Raw genomic sequence first — 26,524 nt, 5'->3', positions numbered from 1 at the left:
TTAAAGTTTTAAAACAAGCCTTCAGTGATATTAACAACAAGATATATTAACATTGTAATAATAATAGTACGAAATATTACAATAGCGAGGCAGTGGCGCAGTAGGTAGTGCTGTCGCCTCACAGCAAGAAGGTTGCTGGGTCGCTGGTTCGAACCTCGGCTCAGTTGGCGTTTCTCTGAAGAGTTTGCATGTTCTCCCTGCCTTCTCGTGGGTTTCCTCCGGGTGCTCCGGTTTCCCCCACAGTCCAAAGACATGCGGTACAGGTGAATTGGGTAGGCTAAATTGTCCGTAATGTATGAGTGTGTGTGAATGTGTGTATGTGGATGTTTCCCAGAGATGGGTTGTGGCTAGAAGGGCATACGCTGCGTAAAAACTTGCTGGATAAGTTGGCGGTTCATTCCGCTGTGGCGACCCCAGATTAATGAAGCGACTAAGCTGACAAGAAGATGAATGAATATTACAATATATTATTACAAATTAAACTACCTGATTTCTATTCAGGTCGTCACAGTGGCGCTGTGGGTAGCACAATCGCTTCACAGCAAGAAGGTTGCTGGTTTAAGCCTCAGCTGGGTCAGTTGCCACTTCTGTGTGGAGTTTGCATGTTCTCCCTGTGTCTCCCCCACAGTCCAAACACATGTGGTATAGGTGTTTGTGTATAAAAGAGTGTATGGGTGTTTCCCAGTGTTGGGTTGCAGCTGGAAGGGTATTCGCTTCGTAAAACATAGCTGGATAAATTGGTGGTTCATCCTGCTGTGGCGACCCCTGATTAATAAAGGGACAAAGCCGGAAAGAAAATTAAGGATTTCTATTCAAATATCTTTTAAAATGTAATTTATTGCTGGTATAAAAAGCTGAATGTCCAGCATCATGATCCTAATCATCATCACATAATCCTCCAGAAATCATTCTAAAATGAACGATTTCTTTAGTTTATTTTGTACATTTGATTCACCAACATGTTTTAAAGCTCTTGCTGCTTTTATTCAGTAAGGAGGTATTTAGTTAATTAAACAAACATAAGGGAATATCATAATTGCATCAAATTAAGCATTAAATAACTAATTGTCTTCAAATCTGCATATTAGAATGATTTCTGAAGGATTAATGATGAGTAATAAAAGCAAATTACATTTTTAAATCTATTCAAATGGAACTTTTGACCATCACTGTATATTTCTCATATGAATTTGCTGCTTTTCATGCAAATATTGTGCATTAAAAAAAAACAATGTTTACATGTCAGTTCATGGCCATTGGCAAGCATTTTTTTTGCCGACAGTTTAAAGCCTACACCAGCACTGACCTTGTAAAGATGCAAAAATTATGTAACCTGTGTGATTCTGTACACCACAAGCTCATAAACACCAGCGTTCCTGGTCAGGATCACAGAGATGGAGAAAGTAAATCAGCAGGCGTTCGCTCTGAAGGACACACAGAACCCTATACTTAAATACTGCCGTCATCTTCTCTGTGTCGTCAACCCTCTGTGTGTGTGTGTGTGTGTGTGTGTGTGTGTGTGTGTGTGTTTACACAGGCAAGCTTACATTACATGTATCAGGTAACTCTTAATGCATTTTTAAAAGAAATAACTACAATGTTCAAAATCCCTGAATGGATATTATTGGATTCTGTGTGCTTTGCTGTGCTTTTCATTGGCATCAATCTATAGCCAGTACATTCATAAGTTGTATTTGACATATTTTAAAGTTAAACATTAATTTTTACATTTAGAAATGATTGTATTTTGCAGAATTTTGTTGTATTATTTTATGTACCGTAATTAGTTCACCCCAAAGTGATAATTTTTCACACACTGAAGTGGTTTAAAACTTCATTCATTTATTTTCTTTTTTTCGGCTTAGTCCCTTTAATAATCAGTGGTCACCACAGCGGAATGAACCGCCAACTTATCCAGCATATGTTTTGCACAGCGGATGCCCTTCCGGCTGCAACCCAACACTGGGAAATACACATACACTACAGCCAATTTATCTTATTTAACTCACCTATACCACATGTCTTTGGACTGTGGGAAACAGGAGCACCTGGAGGAAACCCATGCCAACACTGGGAGAACATGCAAACTTCACACAGAAATGCCAACTGACCCAGCCGGGGCTCGAACCAGCAACCTTTTTGCTGTGTGACAATCGTGCTACTCACTTCGCCACTGTGACACCCGGCTTAATACTTTTATCAGTTTATTTCTTCAGCAAATACAGTAGAGATTTACTGAGAATCAAAAACTTATGTTTGTATGTGTGTGTGTGTGTGTGTGTGTGTGTTTGCGAGATTCTGTGATGTTATAATTAAGGCTTGGAGTAGGTTTGATGGATTATGCTCAGCTATCTCAATGATATTTAGTCCCACACCTCTGAAGGTTTCCACTTATGTCAAAGAAAAAACAGCTTTGATCAACAGACCTGCGCTGGAAAACACAGACCTTTGCCAGCAGAACAATTATATCCAGAAGGTATCAGCAAATGTATCACTATGATTTTACGATACAGAGAGAGATAGAACTGCAGCATGTAAATATTTAGAAAACTCAAAGGTTCCATGGGAACTATAACTTAAAAATTTAAAATAAGTTAAAGCAAAATAAAAATATTTGTTGTGTTGACTTTGCATTGTTGAATTATTTACAGTGTACAGAAAAATGTAAACATGAAGAAATTGCTCGCTTTATCAATGTCTAATCATCTTGTTTTTATACCCTCCCCTTTTTGCAGAATTTTGCATGCTTAAACTCTATAGTGTGACTGCAGCTTTACCAAATGTACGATTTTAAAAAGGAGGCGTGGCACCCAACTCCACCCCTAACCCCAACCGTCATTGGGTGATGAGCAAATAGTATTAAATTGTACGAATTAGATTAGCCACTACATCAAAAAGTTACAAATTGCCAGCCTGATCTAACAAGAAAACGTAAGTCTTTTACGTTTTGCCAGTTTAGTTGCTAATTCGTACGAATTCATATGAGTTCAGTTGTCTGAAATTGTACGGTTTTTAAAAGGAGGCCTGGCACCAAACCCCACCCCTAAACCTAACCGTCATTGGGTGATGAGCTAATCATACTAAATTGTACGAATTAGATTGTATGAATTCATACGTATTAGCCACTACATCAAAAACTTACGAATTGCCAGCCTTATCTCACTAGAAAACGTGTCTTTTATGTTTTGCCAGTTTAGTGGCTAATTCGAACGAATTCGTACAAGTTTAGTCATACGAAATTGAACGATATTAAAAAGGAAGTATGGCACCTAACCCCACCCCTAAACCCAACCGTCATTGGGGGATGAGCTAATCATACTAAATTGTACGAATTAGATTGTATGAATTCATACGAATTAGCCACTACATCAAAAACTTACGAATTGCCAGCCTAATCTCACTAGAAAACGTGTCTTTTACGTTTTGCCAGTTTAGTGGCTAATTCGAACGAATTCGTACAAGTTTAGTCGTACGAAATTGAACGATATTAAAAAGGAGGTATGGCACCTAACCCCACCCCTAAACCCAACCGTCATTGGGGGATGAGCAAATAATACTAAATTGTACAAATTAGATTGTACGAATTCATACGAATTAACCAGTAAATGAAAAACTTAAGAATTGCCGTGAGATTGTGTTGGAATTGCCGTGAGATTGTGTTGGCTTTATTGTTAACCAGGTTACGGTTTTTAGCAGGTCATTTTCATAGGATAAAAAGACACTCTGAAAACTGGACTGAATTCACTGTTTCAATTTACTAGAACTTCTATGTCAAGCTGCTTTTGACACAATCTACATTGTAAAAGTGCTTTAGAATCAAAGATGAATAGTGACGAAAATAAAACAAAGCTTGATCCCGAGTTTGATCTTGTAGTTTGTGGCCTTCTGGGTCGGCTGATCTTTAGATGGCTTTTGGTGCAGGTGTGTAAGCGATCGCATTGGCCGTCGTCTCTCAGCTCCTCCATCAGTGTCAGCCGCCGCAGCCCACCCGGAGCCAGCAGCACATCTAACCAGCAGCAGACCACCGTCTCCAGCCGCCGTCAGCCTCCTCCGCCCCTGCGCTACATTTGCAAATCATTTATTTTGCTTTGGTTTCCTGTACTCTTCTGGTTTCCCCCTACTCTTCCTCCTCTTGATCAGGAGTCGGACGCATCTGGAAGTCATTTTAACGCGTTAGTGGTATTGTGTGGCGACGCTTTTCACATTCACGCTCTGTGTTACTAAAGTTGCTCTTTGAGGGAGACGGAGAGAGGGGTTATTTGGTCTTTAAATCATATGCAAGTAAATGCTTAATTATGCAGCATTAGAACACAAAAAAATATCCATAAATGTACAGTTTTCATTTTTTTTTCAGTTGTTTATGCTTTTAAATTGCATTATGGGATCTTGATCTTTCCTCCAACAACTTTTATTGATATTTTTAAGTGTTTAAAGTGATATATTTTCTGGGTTGGGGTTGTATATTATGGTACTAAAAGCTGATAATAAATTGCTACTACCTTTTTGTCATGTTATAGACTTATAGAGCATAATGACAATAAAGAATATTTTACTAAATATTTTCAAGACACGGCTATACAGCTTGAAGTGACATTTCAAGGCTTAATTAGGTTAACTAGGCAGGTTAGGGTAATGAGGCGAGTTATTGTATAATGATGGTTTGTTCTGTAGACTATCGAAAAAAATATAGTTTAAAGGGGCAAATAATTTTGACCTTAAAAAGGTTTTTAAAAAATTAAAAGCTGGTTTTATTCTAGCTGAAATAAAACAAATAAGACTTTCACCAGAAAAAAAAAAATATTATCATATATTCTGTGAAAATTACCTTGCTCTGTTAAATATCATTTGGACAAAATTTGGACAAAAAAGACAAAAAAGGGGCTAATAATTCTGACTTCAACTATATATATATATATCAATTAAAGTCTCTTTGTTAAACTGTAGAGTTGAATTTTCAACATGAAAAGTCAACAGAGCAGAGTTCAAGCTCTCATAATGCAATTCACGACAATAGATAAACGGAAAACACGTGTGAATCACAAAATATGGACACTGCTAATTTACAGTTAATCACAGTGTATAAATCGAAAGTTTGTCAAGATATACTGAATTGAAAAAGCCTGCCCTAAGGGTTCAAATGGTTTTGAGGTATGAAGCACTGTAAAAATATACGCTCATTTAAGATTTTGGGGAAATGTTCGGTTCATTTGTGACCTTGGATTACCAGTCATGAGGGACTCTTTTTGGAAACTTACATTTGTACATCAAAAATCCAGATAAAACTTTCAATTGATGCTACTTTTTCAGGATAAAACAGAACAGAACATAACTATTCACATCTAAAATCTAATCATTGAAAGAATCGCCACTAAAATGGTCCAAATTATGTTCTTAACAATGCACAATATATATATATATATATATATATATATATATATATATATATATATATATATATATATATATATATATATTTATTTTAAAGCTAATTACATTTTTAAATATATTTAAATAGAACTTTTGATCACCAATTCTTAACCAAATTTGCGATTCTACATGCAAATATTGTGCATAAAAAACGTTTATATGTCAGCACACTAGCACTAGACCTTGTAAAGATGCAAAAATTTAATATTTTTATATTTATAGAAGGAAATTTACCACATTTCTTCATGGAGCATTACCTTTATTTAATATTGAAATGATTTTTAGCATAAAATTTATCATTTAGAGATTCCCCCAAACAAGACTTCAGGGTCACATTTATGCTATTGATTTGCATCGAACCTCTGGTTTCTCTACTTTTGATGGCAGAAGATGACATTTATTTACATTTTAAGTATTGGTTATGTAAATTAGGCAAAACAAAAAATTATTTTACAGATTATTTGCATATTATTTCTTAAACAATATCGTTGCTTTTTAACTACTAAAAGGCTAGGTTAAACCTCTACGCTTTTTTGAAGGACATTTTTAACAGAGAGTCAGGACTTCAGTTTAACGTCTCATCCGAAAGACGTCACTCACTGAACAGTATAGAGTCCCTACTGTGGTCTCACACAGACCGCAGGTTGAGCGCCTCCTGTTGGCCTCACTAACATCACTTCCGGCAGCATCTTAGCTTTCCCATGTGGTCTCGCATCCAGGTACTGACCAGGCGCAGCCCTGCTTAGCTTCGTGTGAGAGTTGCAGAGAGCTAGCTCATTTCAACAAATTAAAGCATTTTATATTTCATATCTTAACCTCAAACTGTAGCGTAACGAATCCCTTGTTATGATTCCAAAACAATCAAGACATATAATAATTGTGTGTCTTCTTGACACTGATGAACTTAATGAAAGCAAACAAAGAGCTGAGGAATAAAAGGCCCTGACAGAGCTGACTACAGTATAACTCAGCGCAGCAGACAGTGAGTTTATTATTCAGCTCGCTCAGCAGAAACAGATCTCAGCGCTGTACTTAAGTCACTGGTAAAGATTTTACATTAGGACTTTAACTCTCTCTCTAAATGCTCTGTCTATTTTTAATGAGCTGCAGTCCAGAGTTCTGCACAGCTAAGAATCTCAATGTTAAGCTGCTGTCGACTAGACAATAATGCTTGTTCAAGAAAAGAAAAAAAAAAACATACAGATTGTGTAGGATAGAATCTCATTGAATGGGTGAATTTAAAACATGCATGTTTGATACAGAGGGGTGACAGTGGCTCAGTGGTTAGCACCGTCGCCTCACAGTGAGAAGGTCGTTGGTTCGAGCCCTGGCTGGGATTTCTGTGTGGAGTTTGCATGTTCTCCCTGTGTTGATGTGAGTTTCCAAAGACATGTGGTATAGGTGCCGTAGTGTATGTCTGTAAATGTGAGAGTGTATTGGGTACTGGGTTGCAGCTGGAAGGGCATCCGCTATATGCTGGATAAGTTGGTGGTTCATTCTGCTGTAGCGACCCTTGATGAATACTAAGCTGAAGGAAAATGAATGAGTTAGTTATCAAATTGTCATAAACTAGTCTACCCTCATTTTTTGGAGTGGAGATTGCATATGTTTTATTTATATGTATTGTTAAATTTAACGAAGAAAGAAACAATCCTGGATCGTGTCAAATCCTCAATAACCAAATCCTGCTAATTGAGTAATCCGCGTACAAAGAACGAACCCCTTGTTTCATTTTAACCCCATGTCCTAACAACTAGTTACGTGACGAGATTTGCAGTGATGAGCAATTTGGCTGTTTGCACCAGACGAAAAACGACAGAACTTTAAATACAGCCATTCAGAAGCACATAATAGTGCACTCACTGCACTCCAATGAAATTGTAAGGTTTATTATCTAATGAATACATATTAAGTCTCTTTAGCATTCCCAAATCATTCAGATTTGCCTCCCAAATCATTCAGATTTTACCCCATGTTAAATTTTACAAGACTGCAACAACGTTTCATGTATATTGTTTTGAAGGTTTGGAAAATTAAAGCAATTTCTGAAAGCGCAACTGAACTTAAATGGATAATTTGCCCAAAAATGAAATTTACTCACTACTTTACTCTTCCTCAAGTGGTTTCAAAACTCTTAATGGTTCATATTTTTTTCTGTTAAACACTACATAATGTATTTCGATTACTAACCACTGACTTCCATAGGAAAAACAAATACTATAGAAGTCAATGGTTACCGGTTTGCAGCATTTTTTGAAATATCTTATTTTTGTGTTCACCAGAGTGAAACTCAAACAGATGACATTCATTCATTCATTCCATTTCTTTCCGCTTATTGTCTCTATTTTAGAGATTGCCACAGAGGAATGAACTGCCAACTTTTCCACCATATGTTTTTACACATGCCCTTACAGCTGCAACCCTGTATTGAGAAACATCCATACACACTCATTAACACTCATACACTACGGCCAATTTAGGGCGTACTCACACTATGTATAGTTGCCTTGAACCGGGCCAAAGCACGCTTGTCCTCCCTTCCGTCTCCCCCGACGGCCTGCACTCACATTACAATCGGGCCTGGGCACGCTTATGTCATTGATGATGCCCTGGTGGTCAGAAGCACTCTCGCTCAGCACAGCGGGGATTTCTTCGGTTATAATGTTAGGGATGCAGTGACACACAGTCAGATATTTCACCGAACAGATCAGGATTTAGGAGGTTTGCTGAAGGTTCGAAGCTGTCGTGCAGTGAGGGGTTTTCGTCTATAATAAACAATGACAGTTTGCATTCATTGAACTGTATGAATGATTAATAAATCCATATGAAACAGTCCCTTAAAAGTCACGTCTCGCTTTCAGTTTCGGGCTTTGGTGTGTTTTGCACTCACACACAAGCGTACCGCACCAAAGCCCAAGTGAACCGCGCCGATTCTGAGCACTCACACTTATTAAACAATTCGGGAAACGGGCCTGGGCACAGTTCGGATAGCATAGTGTGAGTACGCCCTTAGTTTATTCAATTCACCTGTACATGTCTTTGAACTGTGGGGGAAACCGGAGCACCCAGAGGAAACCCATACCAACATGGGGAGAACATGCAAACTCTACATAGAAGTGCCAACTGACTCAGCCGAGACTCGAACCAGTGACCTTCTTGCTGTGAGGTGACAGTGCTAACCACTGAACCACCAAGCAGCCAACAAATGACTTTTTTTTTTTTTTTTGGATGTGATTGATGAATGTAGAGTGTACGGTGTGTGTTGAAAATGCAGTTGCACAGATTTCAGTACAGAACTATACTGTCTGCAATGTGAGCATCATATGATAGATGTTGACAGCAAATATTTTTCAGTGTTAGAGAGCGTTTTATAGGGGTGGAATTGAATCAAGTCTTAACCTTCAGCTCAGTGGCGTCTCAGGGGAGAGACAGAGAGAAGAGGAGAGCATGAAGAATGTGCGGAGAGTAAAACGGAGGAGGAAACGAGGATAATAATAAACATCACACCACAAAAAGTGTCTAAATGTAAGTTTAAAAAGTAACAACACAAACCCTTTCACTTTTACAGCAGTCACTGTGTTCGTTTGAGTTTAATTTATCCTAATTGTGAAATAAGTTCATAAATAAGTCAAATAAATTGGCATAGTGGCTCAGTGGTTTGCACTCTCACCTCACAGCAAGAAGGCTGCTGGTTTAAATCCCAGCTTGGATTTAAACCAGCAAAACTACCTTGGCATCCCAGGTAGATGCCAAGACGTGGCAAGGTGGCAAAGCAGGCATTCATCCGGCACTGGCATACAGCATGTGGGCCAAACATGGCTCTGGTTTGGCAGAGGTGGCACCTTCTTCCCACATAGCAAAATATCTCTGGCCCACACAATTAGCTTTTGCTTGGCCCACATGTCACAGTGAATTATGGTCCATGACTGGACCAAATCCGGCTTCCAGAGAAGGGCCAAACATGGACCATATCTGGGCCAAGTCTGAAAGCCAAGTTAACTGAGCCTGAACTGGGCCAGATATGTTGGTGTACCACCATTGCAATAAAATTAATAAACCCATGAATCATTGCGCTTTAGGTGTACTATGGATGCGCTTTTTCTCAAAGTGACTTGATTGGTAGAATTTTTTTTCTTTATTTGAAAATAATTAAAATGTATTTTCAATGTGGGTCAGGATGGGCCAAACTTACATGGCCCACATATCAGTTATTACCATCCGTTCCAAATACTACATTTTACATCTGGCCCAAGTATTCTGTGTCGTTTAAGGTGACACAGAATACTTGTATCTGTACTGTTATCACACCGGCGACCTTCTGCATGGAAGTCAGTTGCTCTACCTAGGAGGCTAAAGACCATGGCCTCTAGAGCACCTTTACAGGTCAGAGGAGTGAGGTTTACCTACACAGCACTTACTAGCTGGCCTCCATTACACTGGAATAGTTGGCGGTTCATTCCGCTGTGGCGGCCCCTAATAAATAAGGGAGTAACCTGAAGGAAAAAGAATGAATGAATAAAAAAAACATTTATTTATACTTTTAGTCAGCAAGCCTACAATACATTGATCTAAATGCATAGTTGAACATTTAGAATGTTAGATTTCTGTTTCAAATAAACTCGTTTTTAACTACAGTATTTATAAAAAAAACATAAAATATTAATAAAATGTGACAAAATATAAGAAATGCTTTTATTATTAAATTAATCAACAGTTTGATGTTAATATTTCACTTTCAAATAAATGCTGTGTCCTTTTAAAGAGTCCTGAAAAAGGTTTAATGGTTCCCACAAAATATTAAGCAACACAAACATTTTCAACATTGATAATATAATTTAAATGTTGTTTGAGCAAAAAAGCAAAAAAAAAAAAAACTTTAGTTTTTTATCTCAGAAATATGAGCTTTTAATTAGCTCTTTAGTGCTTAGCTCTAGTGTGTTTTAAAATTAACAAACTTTAGTTCGTTCTTTTACAAATGTTAGCACTCATTTAGCTCTTTAGTGCTTAGCTCTGTAGTTTGTTATAAAAATGACAAACTTTAGCTCTTTATCTCACAAATGTTAGCTCTATAGCTCTTAATCGCTTATTAGCTCTGTAGTTTGTTATAAAAATGACAAACTTTAGTTGTTTATCTCACAAATGTTAGCTCTATAGCTCTTAATCGCTTATTAGCTCTTTAGTTTGTTATAAAAATGACAAACTTTAGCTGTTTATCTCACAAATGTTAGCTCTTTAGCTCTTAATCACTTACTAGCTCAGTAGTTTGTTATAAAAATAACAAACTTGAATTCTTTATCTCTCAAATGTTAGTGCTTAGCTCCTAGCGCTTATTAGTTCTGTAGTTGGATATAAAAATAACACTAGTTCTTAATCTCACAAAAGTTTTTTTTTTTTTTTTTTGCCATTTTATCACATATTAGCTCAGATATAAAAAAGCAAGCTTTAATTTGTTATCTTACAAATGTTAGCTCGTATTTAGCTCTTTAACACTTATAGCTCTGAAGTTTGATATAAAAAAAACTTTAGCTTCCTATCTTATTAATGTTAGCACTTATTTAGCTCTTTAATGCTCTGAAGTTTGATATAAAAAAAACTTTAGCTCTGTCTTACAAGTGGTACAGTAGCTCTTGTTTAGCTCTTTGGTGCTTATTAGCTCTGTAATTTGATATAAACAACAACAAACTTTGTTTACCTCACAGCTCGCTCATTTAGCACATATTAGCTTTGGTTTGTCATTTTAAAAAGTCTGTATAGCTCTTAATTTTTCAAATGTTATCTCTTATTTTACTTTTTAACCTTTATTAGCTCTGTATTTTTTGTATCAAAATTTGTATGTTATAAAATACACTTTAGCTCTTTATCTCACAAATGCTAGCTCTTGTTTAGCTCTTTAGTGCTTATAAGCTCTGTAGTTTATTGTAAAAAAAAACAACTTTAGCTTTTCATCTCACACATGTTAACTCTAGTGCTTATTAGTTCTCTAATTTGTTATAAAAAAACTTTAGAGCTAACTTTATCTCACAAATGTAAGCTCTCATTTAGCTCTTTAGCACTCATTAGCTCTGTAGTTTGTTATTAAACCACAAACTTTAGCTCTTTATCGCATTATATCTTGTAGCCATTGTCTGCAGAACCTTGACGCTTCATTTCCTTAAATCGCAACACATTGTGTGTGTTCATTCAATTAGCTTTCATCACTGCTCCTTTAAGTTTTAAGTGTCTGTTTGTCTTTTTGTATCTTCCGGCTGTTTTCTCTTTTTGTCTCTCTCTCTCTTTGGGTTTAGAAAGAGAGTCAATTATAGGGCTATAAAGGTCTCTTTAGCCCAGAGACGGGGGAAGCTGAAAGCTAACATGATTACCGGGTAAGTTTATAAGCTGTAAGTGCTGAGATGAAGTGAATGCTCTCTCAGAGGAGACAAACAGAAGAATAAACTCTCTTATTCTGCTGCAGCTCTATAGCAGCTCACAGGAGACATGCACAAAACTGAACACTCGCCTCTAGAGGTTCACATTGACCCAGTCCAGACTAAACTACATCCTCTTTCTGCTTAATATAAAGCCTGGAGAGTCTGTGAGGTGCACTGAAAAATAAATGACATGCTTTGAATCAACTTTAAAAAATTACTGTAATTTTTTAAAGCAGAAATGTAGTTTTTTTTTCTCAACTTATAAACACAAAATAAGATATTTAAATCAGTATCTATAAAAATAAATAACTTATTAAATGATTGTAATTTGTTACAGCTAAAATATTTATTTTTGTATAATTTAACTTTGGTTCAAACATTACAATTTAATTGACTCTAAACTATTATTTATTATATTGTAATTAATAAATAAAATACATTAACTTAAATTAAAAAATATTCGTTGCTATACAGTAGGCCACTATTTATTTATTTATTATTTTTATTTATTATTTTTTTACTTTGTTAAAACTTGGATTTATCTTTTTTTTCCCCTTACAAGAAAGTATAATTTTGCTTTGGACCAACCTAAATTTGCAGCGAAATTTATAGATTTTCCCCAAATGATACCTTTGATTGAAACTGAAAAATGTAATTTATTATTAATCAAAATATTGAATTAGTTTAAACACATTCGCTCAAATATAAAACACTCCATAACCATGAATTAATTTAATTACTTTGGTTCAACTTGTATATATATTTTTAACATTTTTAGTATATTAGTATATTTTAGTATATCTATATATTCTAAATTACGAAAGAACATTATTTCACCCTTATTTTTTATATAAATTAAAAAAACATTAGAAACAATAAATTAGACTTTTTTCACATTCTTATTGATGTATCAGCAATAATAAAATGTTTGTTTAATCTGATGCAAACACTAAACTGGAAATAACTCACATTTCACTGTTATTTGTTAAATGTATAAATAGAAATTGTTTCAAAGTTTTTTAGAGTTGTTTCCTTCAGCATATCTGCATTAACAGGCAAGATTTGTTAGTTTAAAATAATAATCATAATAAGAAGAAGTTTTAAAAAAATACACAGGAAAATAAATAAACTTGTAATATAAAACAAAGATTATTTTGAATGTGTTAATGATGTTGCACATACTTTTTATATCCTTTATTTATTTTATTTAGCCAGGAGATCATATTGAGACAGTACTGTCTCTTCTTCCAGTGAGACCTGGTCAAGATGTCAGGCAGCACATAAAGGTTTATATAAAAACCACAAAAACAATACCACATAGTTACAAAATCAACGTTCATAAAAACATCAGATCATAAAAAAACAATTACAGGTGTCCTTTGAGATGTTGTATAAAAGATGTTTAAAAGTACTCAGAGTCGGAAGTGTGATATGATATTTTTTATCATATTTAATTGAGCAATTTAATACAGACACCAAACTGGAAGTAACTTGTTTAACTCTGTTTGTGAAATGTACTAAATTTCTAAATGAAAATTGTACCAAAGTGATTTTTACAGAGTTGTTTTTCCACATATGTGTTACCAGGCTAGATATATAATAAAATAAATTAGCAAATAGTTAATTCTGAAATATTGCTGTAATGTGCTGAAATAAATATACAGTGCTCAGCATATATAAGTACACCCCCTACAAAATCCCTCATTTAAATTAATATTTTTTATAGAAAGCTTTTTAATTTTAATTTTGTGCATGTACATTAGTTTAGTCAGTACTGAAGCCAAATCTGGAGCTAATCTGACAAAATGATTTACAATAATGGTTCAAAAAATTTAATGTAAAATTTATGTTATAGAAAAATGTTAAATTCAAATATAAACAGTCCAAAAAAAAAGTAGGTCATAATTTCTTCTGATATTTAGCATTAATTTAATTGTTTTATCTTTCCATTTCTAAAGATGTTCTGTGACTAATAGAGTTAATCAATAATGTTTTAAAGACGTATAAATCATGTTTTAATATATCTGTTTAATAAATCTGTTTTGTTCAAATGCACCAATATATATTTCCCATATTCATTGAGGAATGGATAAAAATACTCATTTTCAAAATGGGGTGTACTCAATATTGCTGAGCACTGTATATGTTAATATAAATCAAATGTGCTATAATACATTAGTGGACAGTATAAAATATGACATGTTTAATTTAATCATTATTTTTTGCAATTAAGTGTGCAAATTCTTTCTATACACCAAAACTGCACTGTACACCGCTTTCCTTCAATGACCCTTTTAGAGTTTTCTCTAAATGTGTTTTATTTCACCCAGCGGTGAAATTACACATATCTGAGGAGAACCGCCACCTAAAAATATCCTGTTTCCACAAATGGAGCATCCACTCACACACACACACACACACACACACACACACACACACACACACACACACACTTTAAACAGCACTACTGTACATGTGCGGCTGAACACACACTCTGCCCTCAGTTTCCCTGATCTCAGACCAGTGTCCCGCCAGCGCTCTGGGTGGCCCATTCCTGTGGTTCTGGCAACCCGTCCGTCCAGCCCGCCAAAATATTACAAACACACCCATTTACTTGCCTATATGACAGAGTGAGGTTCAATGACGAGATCATGAATGCTGCTGACCCTTCAGTCTAATAATCCCCTGTTTATTAGACTTCATTGTGAACTTTCAGGCTTCAAGAGACTTTTAATCGAGCGCATTAGGTGAATACAAGACTTTTACTGTGCTTTTGACAGTTTGGGAGGCTAGTGAAAAGTCATTTTATGACTTGGTAAATTTCTAGATGTACGGTGTGTTCCAAATGGGATTTATCACCCTCTGAAGGGCACTTTGGAGTGAAAACAGAAATGACCACCATATTGAAGTGTCGTTCCAAACCATAGTTCTCAAAACTGACCACTTCGAAGTGCCCTTAGGAATGCAGGATTTTGAAGTGATGGACACTTCAGGCACCCACACTGTATTAAATGCCATGTTCAACACAATCCATTCATTTTGTCCCAACACAAACCCATTAAGTTCATTAATTCTTTAATTTTCCTTTGGCTTAGTCTCTATTTCAGAGGTCACCACATGTAGCGGATGCCCTTCCAGCCGGAACCCAGTACTGGGAAACACCCATACACACTCATTCACACTCATACACTACGGCCACTTTAGTTTATTCACCTGTAATGCATGTGCTTGGACTGTGGGGGAAACCGGGGCACCCGGAGGAAACCCACGCCAACACGAGGAGAACATGCAAACTCCACAGAGAAATGCCAACTGCCCAACCAGTGACCTTCTTACTGTGAGGTGACAGTGCTAATCACTGAGCCACCGTACCGCCCCTCATGTTAAGTTAATATTACTAATTTACCTAGATTGAGTATAAAACAATTACATTTCTCCCCCCAAAAACACCAGAATTGTGTTGTTTCAGCTCAATTTATATCAGTTTTCAAGTTTTTTTTGTTATGTTTTGTTTTTTTGTTATTTGTTTATCAATGAACATACAAGAGCGATTGTATGTCCTTTGCAAAAAATAGAAAGAATAGTAAGACATGACAAATCTGTTTTCAAATTTAGGTGCAAATCGAAAGAAATTACACAAAGAAATACGTTTAAGGCTTTAAAATAATGTATTGTTTTATTATTTTTATTATATATTGTCTCTATTCAAGTATAAAGGAATGTGAGCTATATCTTAAAATGGGTCAAATGCAGGAAAGTTGCTTTGTGTCAAAGAATGACAACTGGACTTTGACTTGACCAATAAATGCAAGTATAGTATGCAAGGCAAGTAGTGTATTATTGACTAATTAAGTTATAAATAAAATTAATTATAAAATAAATGAAAATTATAAATGCATACAAACATATAGGCTAAACATAAATGAATGATGAATGAATGAATGAATGAATGTGCCGCAGGCTTCACAATGTTCATCATTTAAAACAATGCAAGTATATATATTTTAGGCAAGTAGTGTAACATTTTTAAATAAAGTTATAAATTAAAAGAATGAGTTCAAAATGAAAACAATACTAAAATTATGAACAGATATAAACATACATACATAGGCTAAACATAAATAAATAAATAAATAAATAAATAAGGTGCAGGCTGCAGAATGTCCATCGCTCAATAAATGTAGGTAAAGTACTTTTTTGTTTATATTTAATTTTATCTATAAATCTTATATATATATGCCCCTCTGCCCTCATTGGCTGAGTTGTCCCTCTCAGCAGGCGCAGAGCCATCCATGTTATATTAGAGCCATATTATAAATATCATAAATAAATTAAAACATACATAAACATACATTCGCTAAACAAATAAATAAATAACAGGCTGCACAATATTCATTGTTAATTTCGTTAATAAATTCAAGTATAGCATTTTTCTTGGCAAATATTTGTGAATAAAGTTAACAATAAAAATAATTATAAAATGAACGACAACTACAAATAAATGAATAAATTACAAATAAATTACAAATAAAAAATAAATGCACAATGTTCATTGTTCCTAGTGTGTTTTGTGGCCATCAACTAATGCATAAAAGTGTGACGTAGACACACATCTATGATCCTTTCATTAAGATGATGCAGAAGTGCGTTACAAAAATAACCTTATTTTACCCCTACACTCTCCATCCCTTCAAAGCTGTCACTCCAGAGGGTTAACCCCCTTCGAAAGGAACAGGGCATAGGGTATATGACGAGCTAGTGTTTTTTCCATACTGATAAACTTCCGGTGACCTGTTACTGTGATTTTTTTTCCAATTTATACATTTCCTTTTCAGCATCGATGTTGTAATGTAATTAAAATACATTCAGTTAAATAAACTTTGGCATTTATTAAGTTGCTCAAGTGTAAAACGAGACAAAAAGCTGTTTACTCGCACGAGCACGTCAGAAAAGACGGCCAAAAGAGGAACCGGCAGGGTAGCGCAGAAGCTCAATTGAATATACTGGGGTAAAATAACTGCTCATATTATAAAGACATGGCGGACAAAAAAAAAAATGTAATGCAGTGTTTCTTGTACAATCTGAGACCCACTTTATATTGCAGGGCTGCTCAATCCTGTTCCTGGAGATCTACCTTCCTGCAAAACACAGCTCTCACCCTGATCAAACACACCTGAACCAATTAATTAGGACCTGAACACCACTTGATAATTACAGGCAGGTGTGTTTGAAATGGGTAGCAACTGAAATCTACAGGAAGGTAGATCTCCAGGAACAGGATTGAGCACCCCTGTTATATTAAATATCACTCAGCCAGTGGAGATCGCTGATTTTTGAAGAAAACTGACCTTAAATGCGCCAATTTTTGCATTGGCACACAGTTGACCGGAAACAATTAACCCAGGTTACTGGCAAATGTAAAGTCTTATTAGCACACTTCGGCATATACCCTAATATGGATGTAATGCATAGAAATATATCTATGGATGTAATGTAGCAAAAGTTCAGCTAAATTGCAGAGCAAAACTTGGACGTTTGACTATTGTACCATTCACACAGTGGTACTGTATAGTTGTATGACAAAATTTGCATTCATGGACTGCTTTGCTGATTTATTCAACATTAATTTTAAACATATACAAATAAGGTCGACACTTATTGGTTTCATGGTCCTGGTTCAAATCTGTTATACAGTAACCAGAATCATGGGAATTAAACAAACAAACAAACAATACAAATGTGAAAATATTGAAGAAAATATGCACGCCTCAAGCTGCAAATGATAAGCAACAATGTTTTATAGTGATACAACCATAATAATTGTCCTACCTTATTTACATTTCACTTTCTATGGACGTGGGACTTTTATTTTGAAAACGCGAGAACCAATTTGTTTACTGTGCGTTACATGGCAACGACAGCACGAGGCACGTTCAAACTGGCCTCAGGACGCAAAATGCAAGATTTACAGGTTGCACGTTCATTTATCTCCACTCCGAAGAGGCAAAAGGTCAGTTTAGTTACATCTTTTGATAATTTGTCTTGTTTATTGTGATATTTGATGCATATATCTAAAAAAACACGTGTAGTCTGCTGAATCATGTCAAATCACTCAGCTCAACTGTCATATGTTCATGCAGAGGCAGATATTTATTGCTGGCTATGTTTTTTTTTGACTGTAGCTTCAAAATAAATAAAGCTTCAACGCGATACATCTCCATCACTCTACTTTGCCAATTACGATTTAGCCTTTATCCACATTAGATATGGTGAGCAAAATAAGTTACTCTGATTGGGTTTATTTTAGTCAGTGTTCACATCAGGCTGTGTGTGTGTGTGTGTGTGTGTGTGTGTGTGTGTGTGTGTGTGTGTGTGTGTGTGCGCGTGTGTGCGTGTGTGTGTGTGTGTGTGTGTGTGTGTGTGTGTGTGTGTGTGTGTGTGTGTGTGTAAGCAGCATGTCTTAGCTCATTAATATTCACCACACATAGCATATATGGTCAAGCTTGGACCTTCTGGTTTTAGGTTTTGGATTTCTGGTTTGATTTTATAAAATAACAAATTTATAAAACCGTTTTTTGGAACATTCCAAAGCCATAAACCAACTATGTAGATATCAGAGAACAATTTGTTATCAAGCCAGTGCAGTATATAGCACCTTTAAAAGTGCTTTTTTTAAAAATCTATTTTGACCCAAGAAATTGCTGAAAAACTAGTGGATATTTGGCAAGAGCACCCATGTCTGTTTGACGTGTCATCTGAGCAATATCACAGCCGAGTTGAAAAAGAAAAAAAGGTGAGGAGAAATATTTAATTCCATTCAAAACCCAGGTGAGCAAAATAAGTACATTTTCTACTCCACTAAAAGCTTCTTTTTCATTATGTATTTTATAACAAAAGATATATATAAAAAAGCAGTGCATTAAAGCATTGCAGTTAAACACCAGCATATACTCTATTCTTAACCATGACACACATTCAGTATTATGCCACACAGTGGCAAAAGCTGAACTATTCTGAAACTTGACTGCCACAGGTGTGTAGGAACAACTGACGGTGGTTATAGCAATGACAAACGGCAGTGGATTGCGAGCTCACACGCGTTTAAATCTGTACACAAAGCAGCATGCGTCACATTTTCAACATGTTTTTAGAAACAATATAAGAATATAAAGCAGTGGTCACCAAACTTGTTCATGGAGGGCCGGTGTCCTGCAGATTTTAGCTCCAACCCTAATCAAACACATGAACAAGCTAATCAAGGTCTTACTAGGTGTACTTGAAACATGCAGGCAGGTGTGTTGAGTCAAGATGGAGCTAAATCCTGCAGGGACACCGGCCCTCCAGGACCAGAATTGGTGACCACTGATATAAAGAGTTAACCAGATACAGTACAAGAGGTTACAAGTAAAAAACACAATTAAATACACAAATGACCGATGAATCCCACATTGTAACCATGTAGATTGCTGAAGCACTCTTCAAAAAAATGACGGGAACACAGCTCAAAGCTGGGGCTTTAATGCTGAGGTATTTTTGTGAAAAGGAACTTCACTCACTGACTCTTCACAGCCTCATTTTTGGGTAGGGAAAATAACACTAACTTTCCCTTCACAGTTCAGAGCACAGCGTCTTCGCAACATGATTCAACTGGGATCTGCTACAGTGTCTGTCTTCCTTTTTTTCTTTTCACAGTGTTTGTGTCCGGGGGGTTTAAATTTTCCCGTGTCTGCCTACGCAACAAATGGGCAGTCTTAAGCAGGTCGCACACCAGAAGCGCCGCTCGGCGCCGCGTACATGACAGTTTAAAGTATCACACACCAGACGCGCACATTTGTATGATATTTAACATGAAACTAATCAGATGGCGCTCTGTGGCGCGGCTGAAAAATGAACTGCGTCCTGAGCCGTCGCCGGGCGCCGCCGACAGCCGCCGACTTGCGGCGCCGGTGTGTGTATCCTGATAGAAACCTATGTTTAAAATTCTAAAATACATGGCGCTGCGTGGCGCTGCGCGGCGTGCCGCCGAGCGGCGCTTCTGGTGTGCGACCTGCTTTAAGTTCTGTATCTGTCACACCGACACGGCTAAAGATTCGTTACCCCAACGATTCATTTGAATCACTCTTAGTCGACTTTTTTTTTTTTTTTTAAGTATTTTTTAGGAATTTTTTACCTTTATTTGGAAAAAAACAGTAGAGGTTGCAGACAGGAAAGTATTGGGAGAGGAGAAGGGTCGGCATTGCAACATTGTTAGCCAATTATTATTATTTTTTTTAACAATAACAAATTTTTCACAAACAGTTTTTAGAGTGTGAATAATAACTGTTTTAAAGCCATTTGTACATTATGCATTACAAAAAAAAAACAAAAAAAAAAAACATTAAAACAAGGGTGTCAAGGACCTTGAGCCGGAAATCAAACTCAGGTTGCCGTGAGCACCATAATGCTATATGTCGGCGCACTTAACCACTAGGGTATTGGCACCAAGTCGACTCTTTTATATCAAATCAAATCAAATGAAATCACTTTTATAGATGAATTAAACGTTTTAAACACGGCACACTTTCAGATTTAAGCCTTAGCTGGAAGTTCATGTGTTACACACAGCAAGGAAGGTCATTTTCAAAAACCCATAATTGGGCTCTCTAGCATATCTTTGTGCTCAGCATAAATGTTACCTGAGAACAAGTAATAGATTCAAAAGACTAAAGAGTCGTTAGAGACTAGATGAATTAAATATTTAACAACTTCAGTGAGATGAGATCTAGTGGTAGACCATTGCAGCGCATGCCAGAGTGTGTGTTGTCATGTGGTGGGCATTTTTGGTGGCATAGTGTGGATGGAGATCTTCAGAAACGCTAGTGTGGGCGTGGATCGTTTTCATTCTCAAATGCCATTTTAAAACTAAAATGTATTAGCGTAAATGGGGCCAAAGTTGACAGTGATTCTTCGTATTGTAAAGTCAAGCTTGGTTTATACTTCTGCGTCGAGTGATCGGTGTGACATACGGCTCACCTTGCGCGTGCATTTATACTTCTGGATGCTGTTTGTGTTGATCTGCAATAACACTTCCAAAACTCTAGCTGGCAGTTGGGTTTTATGTTCCTCTGTGTCAAGTTTCTTTGCTGGTGTTTTGTTTTTTCTGAACACTACCTTAATGTACAAGTGGCTCAGACTTACTCATTTTGAGGTGGGAACCGGTGGATGTGCAACAACCTTGTTGATAAGGTAAACACGAAACAAAAGTTTCCATCTGGAGGTCCTTCACTGGACTCAACACTTGTAACACTCGCTCCAACAGGTTTGCGCGGCTCTCTGTCCCGGCCACACTCATCAGCGCTACCAAGCTGATCAATCACAGAGCTTGCGCTATGCGTCGTTGCGACGTGTAGTTAAGTTTTGTGAGAGGTGCGCATAAGTGTCAGCAATGGCCACGGCGAGGGTTATGCGACAACGCAAAGGCTGTGCCGGAGCCAATGCGTGCGTTTGACACAGAATTATAAATCAGCCTTCAAGCAGTGTAAAACCCTGTCGCCAATCCATCTTGCAGTGTAAACACAGCAGCAGCCTAATGCTACCCCAGATAGTCATGCAGTGTGAAAACATCTGTGAGGGGACTACACACACAAACACTATAGTGTAAATGCAACCTCAGCGCTTTTTCATGCTCTCATTGAGGACAGTTGGGGAAAAAATAAAGAAAAAAGAATCATCAGCTGTGTCCTGTAGGCTTCATATTCTAGAAGATCTTTATATTAATTAGGCATGGGCGTCAGATTCTGATGATATGATGACCTTGGATAAAAAATTTACGGTATCATGGTTTTGTGATTGCTGCTCTAAATATATTATTTTAAATGTCGGGGTAAAAAACAAAAACTTTTTTCCCCTTTGAAAACAATATATTTTATTTTTTGAGAGATTTATAATATTTTGGAGGCTAAATATTGAAAATGAATCATTGACTTCTGCTGTCTTTATTAGTTTCAAAAACACAGATTTCTCTACATTTTAAAATGGCATCTTTGGAGATCTTTTCTGCTGGAGATACTGTTGTCCTAAAAAAAAAAAAGTAAATAAAATGGCTTACGCATACCTTAGGAACAGTATTACAGAAAGTTTTGGTGGTTTTAAAACCTTGACTTTTCCAAACCGCGGTATACCTTGTAAACGGTTATCGTCCCATGCCTAATATCAATAATAAACCTCGAGTATCACTTCTGTCTTTCTTTCCCTCTATATGAAAAGGCACAATCCAGAATATCACTCCGGCTGTGCGAGACCATCCACGCGAGCTAATCTATCATATGGAAATGACATGCATCACACACGTTTATAACCTGAATTTCATAACTTTATAACAGCATGATTTATTTTTTCTTTAACACCCTCCATACTGTAGCCATTATTCCTCTGGTAGGATGTGTTTCACGCAGGGGGATTGATTTATGAGTCCGCTACTTGGTTCTGGACTGAGTTATGTGCAGCAGTTCACCCCGCGAACCGCAAAACGCTGCTGCTTTATAGTAACAGGTGTTGATGGATCACATAAAAGAGAGATAGAAGCAGAGTGAAAGGTGTGTGTGAGAGAAAAAAAGGCATCTGTTCTGCATTAGCCACTGTTCTCCGCGGGTCAGAGTTTTGCTCTTTGTAAATGTACAGATGTAGTAAACATTATTCCTCTTGTGAATTAATTTTTTTTTTTTTATTTCCCAAATGATGTTTAACAGAGCAAGACATTTTTTCAGTATTTCTTGTAATATTTTTTTCTTCTGGAGAAAGTCTTATTTGTTCTTATTTTGTTCTTATTTAAAGAGAAAAAAACATTTTAGGGTCAATTTGTATTAGCCCCCTTAAACAATATTTTTGAAGATTGTCTACAGCGATGGTTTTTAAAGTGGGGGTTTCTTAGTGGTTTTCAAAAATCTAGTGAGTTTTTTTTTAAACCATTAGATTTACTATGTTTTATCCACAATCTACACTTTAAAAAAAAAAAAAAACATAAAAAAAAAAAACTGGAGCAGGGCCGCTAGAAAATAACCACAAAAAAAACAAGAAGAAACTGTGTGTAGTTCTCCAGCGATCGTAACAGTTATTGCGCATTTCCACTGAGTGGTACAGTATGGTACGACACAGCTCGATATGGGTCACCTTTATCAGACTTGCATTTTCACTGCCTAAAGGGTACCAATGGTACCAGGACATGTAACCTCTGTTAGAAAGTAATTCCGTCATTCTGAGTTTATAATAGCCCAAAATGTGAGGATAATTGTTAAACATGGTAGTTTGTTCGTGTTTTAGGGTGCTGAAAGAATCATTTGCTCCTTTGTTTTGTTGGGCTTCTCCTTAGTTTTTTCGTACGTCACTCTCGCGTTTGTCCATTTCTGAATGGATCGGGTGTCAGAAGCACTTCGATAATCACACTCATGTTATCATCCTCAGCTCAAAAAGTTTGTTATTTCAAATATAGACGCGTGGTGAACGCAAGCAAGAAAGCGAAACCTCTCGCTCTTTAGACAGCTTTGTAGACAACTACAGAGCACAGGGTAATGTAATGTAATGTATATTTATATAGTTATGTAATTATATTTATATAATCTTTTATTGTGTATGGCCATACACCCAAAGCGCTTCACAATCATGAGGGGGGTCTCTCCACATAACCACCAGTGTGCAGCATCCACTTGGATGATGCGACGGCAGCCACGGGACAACGGCGCCAGTGCGCTCACCACACACCAGCTATTGGTGGAGTGGAGAGACAGTGATAGAGCCAATTCGCTGGATGGGGATGATTGGGAGGCCATGATCGTAAGGTCCGATAGAGGGACTTTGGCCAGGGCACCTGGGTTACACCCCTGCTCTTTCACGAGAAGTGCCATGGGATTTTTTTAAAGACCACAGAGTCAGGACCTCGGTTTAACGTCTCATCCGAAAGACGGCACCCACTGATAGTGTAGTGTCCCCTTCACTACACTGGGGCATTAGGACTCACACAGACCACAGGTTGAGCGCCCCCTGCTGGCCTCACTAACACCACTTCCAACAGCAACCTAGTGTTCCCTAGTGGTCTCCCATCCAGGTACTAACCAGGCTGAGCCCTGCTTAGCTTCAGTGAGTAACCGGTTTTGGGCTGCAGGGTGATATGGCTGTGGATAAATTAGGTAGTTCTATTCTTCTTTTTAGCTTTGTGGCTGTTCATCAAGATAACGACAATGTTTGTTTAAGCTCAGGTTAACCATGGCTCATTATGATATTTATATATTATTACAGTGTAATGTCTTGGCTGTGTTTTCAAAAATTGCTTTTAGGTACCTTTTGACAATGAAAACGCCATTAAAGCATACCGAACCGAACTGTACCATACCACTCAGTAGAAACGGACCATTAGCATAGCAACATTGTCAGCCAATTATTATTATTTTTTTTTAACAATAAGTCATTTTTCCATAAACAGTTTTTAGAGTGGGAATACCAGCTGTTTAGAGCCATTTATACACTATGCATTACAAAAAAAAAAAAACGAAAAAAAAAAAAACATTAAAACAAGGGTGTCAAACTGCAGCTCTGTGCAGTTTGATTCCAACTCTCATTCATTCATTTTCTTTTGGCTTAGTCCCTTCATTATTACGGGGTCGCCACAGCGGAATGAACCGCCAACTTATACAACATGTTTTTACGCAGCGGATGCCCTTCCAGCCGCAACCCATCTCTGGGAAACATCCACACACACTCACTCACACTCATACATTACGGACAATTTAGCCTACCCAATTCACCTGTACCGCATATATATATATATATATATATATATATATATATATATATATATATATATATATATATATATATATATATATATATATTTTTTTTTTTTTTTTTTTTACAGTGTATTGAAGATAAAAATAGTAATTTATAGTAACAGCCTTTAGATTTTTTTTTCTTTTGGATTGCAACCAAAAGTGATTAAGTGATTAAATTATATTATAGGCAGCAATAGCGTCAGATCCATCAAATTGATTTTTTGGCACCAGGTAAAACCTTTTGACACATTTACAGCACTCATGCATAAAAAAACATAAATAAATGAAGGATAGATTTTGGCCTATTGGTGTGTGTCGCTTGCAAGGTTTTCTATATTTATAATTACCTATAATTAGGATTTTGGGGCTTGTGAGTCACGCATTGCTATTTTGGGGTCGCAGGCTAAAGAGTTTGGGAACCCCCGGTCTACAGAACAAACCACTGTTATACAATGACTCACCTAAATAACCTACTGTAGTTAAGTCTTTAAATGTCACTTTGAGCTGAATGCTAGTATCTTGAAAACGTCTGGTAAAATATTATTTATTTATAAATATTACTATTTATCATGGCGCAGATAAAAAAAATCAGTTTTTAGAAATGAGTTATTAAAACTATTATGTTCAGAAATAAAAAAAAAATCTTCTTTCTGTTAAACAGAAATTGGGCAAAAATATATACAGAGGATCTGACAATTCTGACTTTGACTGTATGTTTGACAGGTTCATGCCACAATAACTTGCGGAGTCGTTTTGTGAAAAGTGCACAGCTAAAACTCTTGCAGGTCTCCTTGTGCTTAGGGCTTCTGCTCTTAATGAGATCCAATTGGAGAAGTTGTGCTCTCGTGGCTTTGGTCACATGTGGAAGTGATTGCGGGATCTGGTGCTGCCGACAGTGAGCGTGAGGAGCAGAAAGCCCCGGGTGTGTCTTAAGTGTGAGCTGTTCAACACAGAGTAGTAACAGAGGACTCTGCAAGGTATTTCAGAGCACTTAAAAAGTTCACTAAATATCCATAGTCCAACTTGTCCTGGTGCTATATTGCACTAGTGTTTTAAAAGGTCTTATTAAATTCTAGAATCATGTACAGTTTTATGAATCTCCTTTCAGAATCAGAGTGAGCTTTATCCACCAAGTGTGCGCAAACACATGGATTATTATTATTTTTTGTGGTTTACAGAAGCTCTGAGTACATACATACATACATACATACATTCATGCATATCAACACAAGGGGACCGAAAGAGATTTAGATAATTGGCAAATAAAGTAAACAATACAAAGTATATAAAATATACATATAGTGCTCAGCATAAATAAGTACAGCCCAATTTGAAAATGAATATTTTTATCCATTTCTCAGTGAATTTAGGTCATATATTTTGCTGCATTTGAACAAAACCGATTTATTAAACCGATGTATGTCCGCACTTGTAGCGGAATTAAAAAAAAGCTCGACTTGACTTGATATATTTATTAAAATAATATTTGTCACTGAAGATCTTCAGAAATAGAAAGATAATACATTTAAGTTTATACGAAATATTGCAAAAAAAAAAAAAAAACAGACTACAAAATATCAACAAAATTTTTTATATATTTAGTTTCTCTTGATTTTTGAGATATATATAGAGAGATATTAAGATTTTTGAGATATATATATATATATATGACAATCCCAGTAGATCAGCAGTTTCTGAAATATTCAGACCAGCCCGTATGGCACCAACAACCATGCCACATTCAAAGTCACTTAAATCTTCCCCATTATGATGCTCGGTTTGAACTGCAGCAGATCGATGTCTACATGCCTAAACGCATTAAGTTGCTGCCATGTGATTAGCTGATAAGAAATTTGCCAAAATGATCGGTTGTACCTAATAAAGTGGCCG

The 26,524-nt window shown here is 36.4% G+C and overlaps 1 protein-coding gene across 19 annotated transcripts in view; it reads left to right on the top strand.

Annotated features, from left to right (window-relative positions):
- runx3 (RUNX family transcription factor 3) overlaps positions 1-26,524 on the top strand; it is a 269,502-nt gene that overhangs the window by 25,310 nt on the left and 217,668 nt on the right. For 8 of the 19 annotated variants that reach the window (XR_015505397.1, XR_015505395.1, XM_087278450.1 and 5 more), the window contains exon 1: positions 17,734-17,844. The exons of 3 other annotated variants lie outside the window; for them this stretch is intronic. The gene's annotated coding sequence lies outside the window, so the exon portion shown is untranslated. Of the gene's footprint in view, positions 1-17,733; positions 17,845-25,357; positions 25,612-26,524 lie in introns of those variants that run through there. 8 more of the 19 variants (XM_087278453.1, XM_087278459.1, XM_087278444.1 and 5 more) reach the window with 3 other exon arrangements.

Source organism: Danio rerio, chromosome 13, assembly GCF_052040795.2.
Source record: "Danio rerio strain M-AB ecotype USA chromosome 13, GRCz13ab, whole genome shotgun sequence".
Classification (NCBI taxonomy): domain Eukaryota; kingdom Metazoa; phylum Chordata; class Actinopteri; order Cypriniformes; family Danionidae; genus Danio; species Danio rerio.
This window is presented reverse-complemented; position numbering and strand designations above follow the sequence as displayed.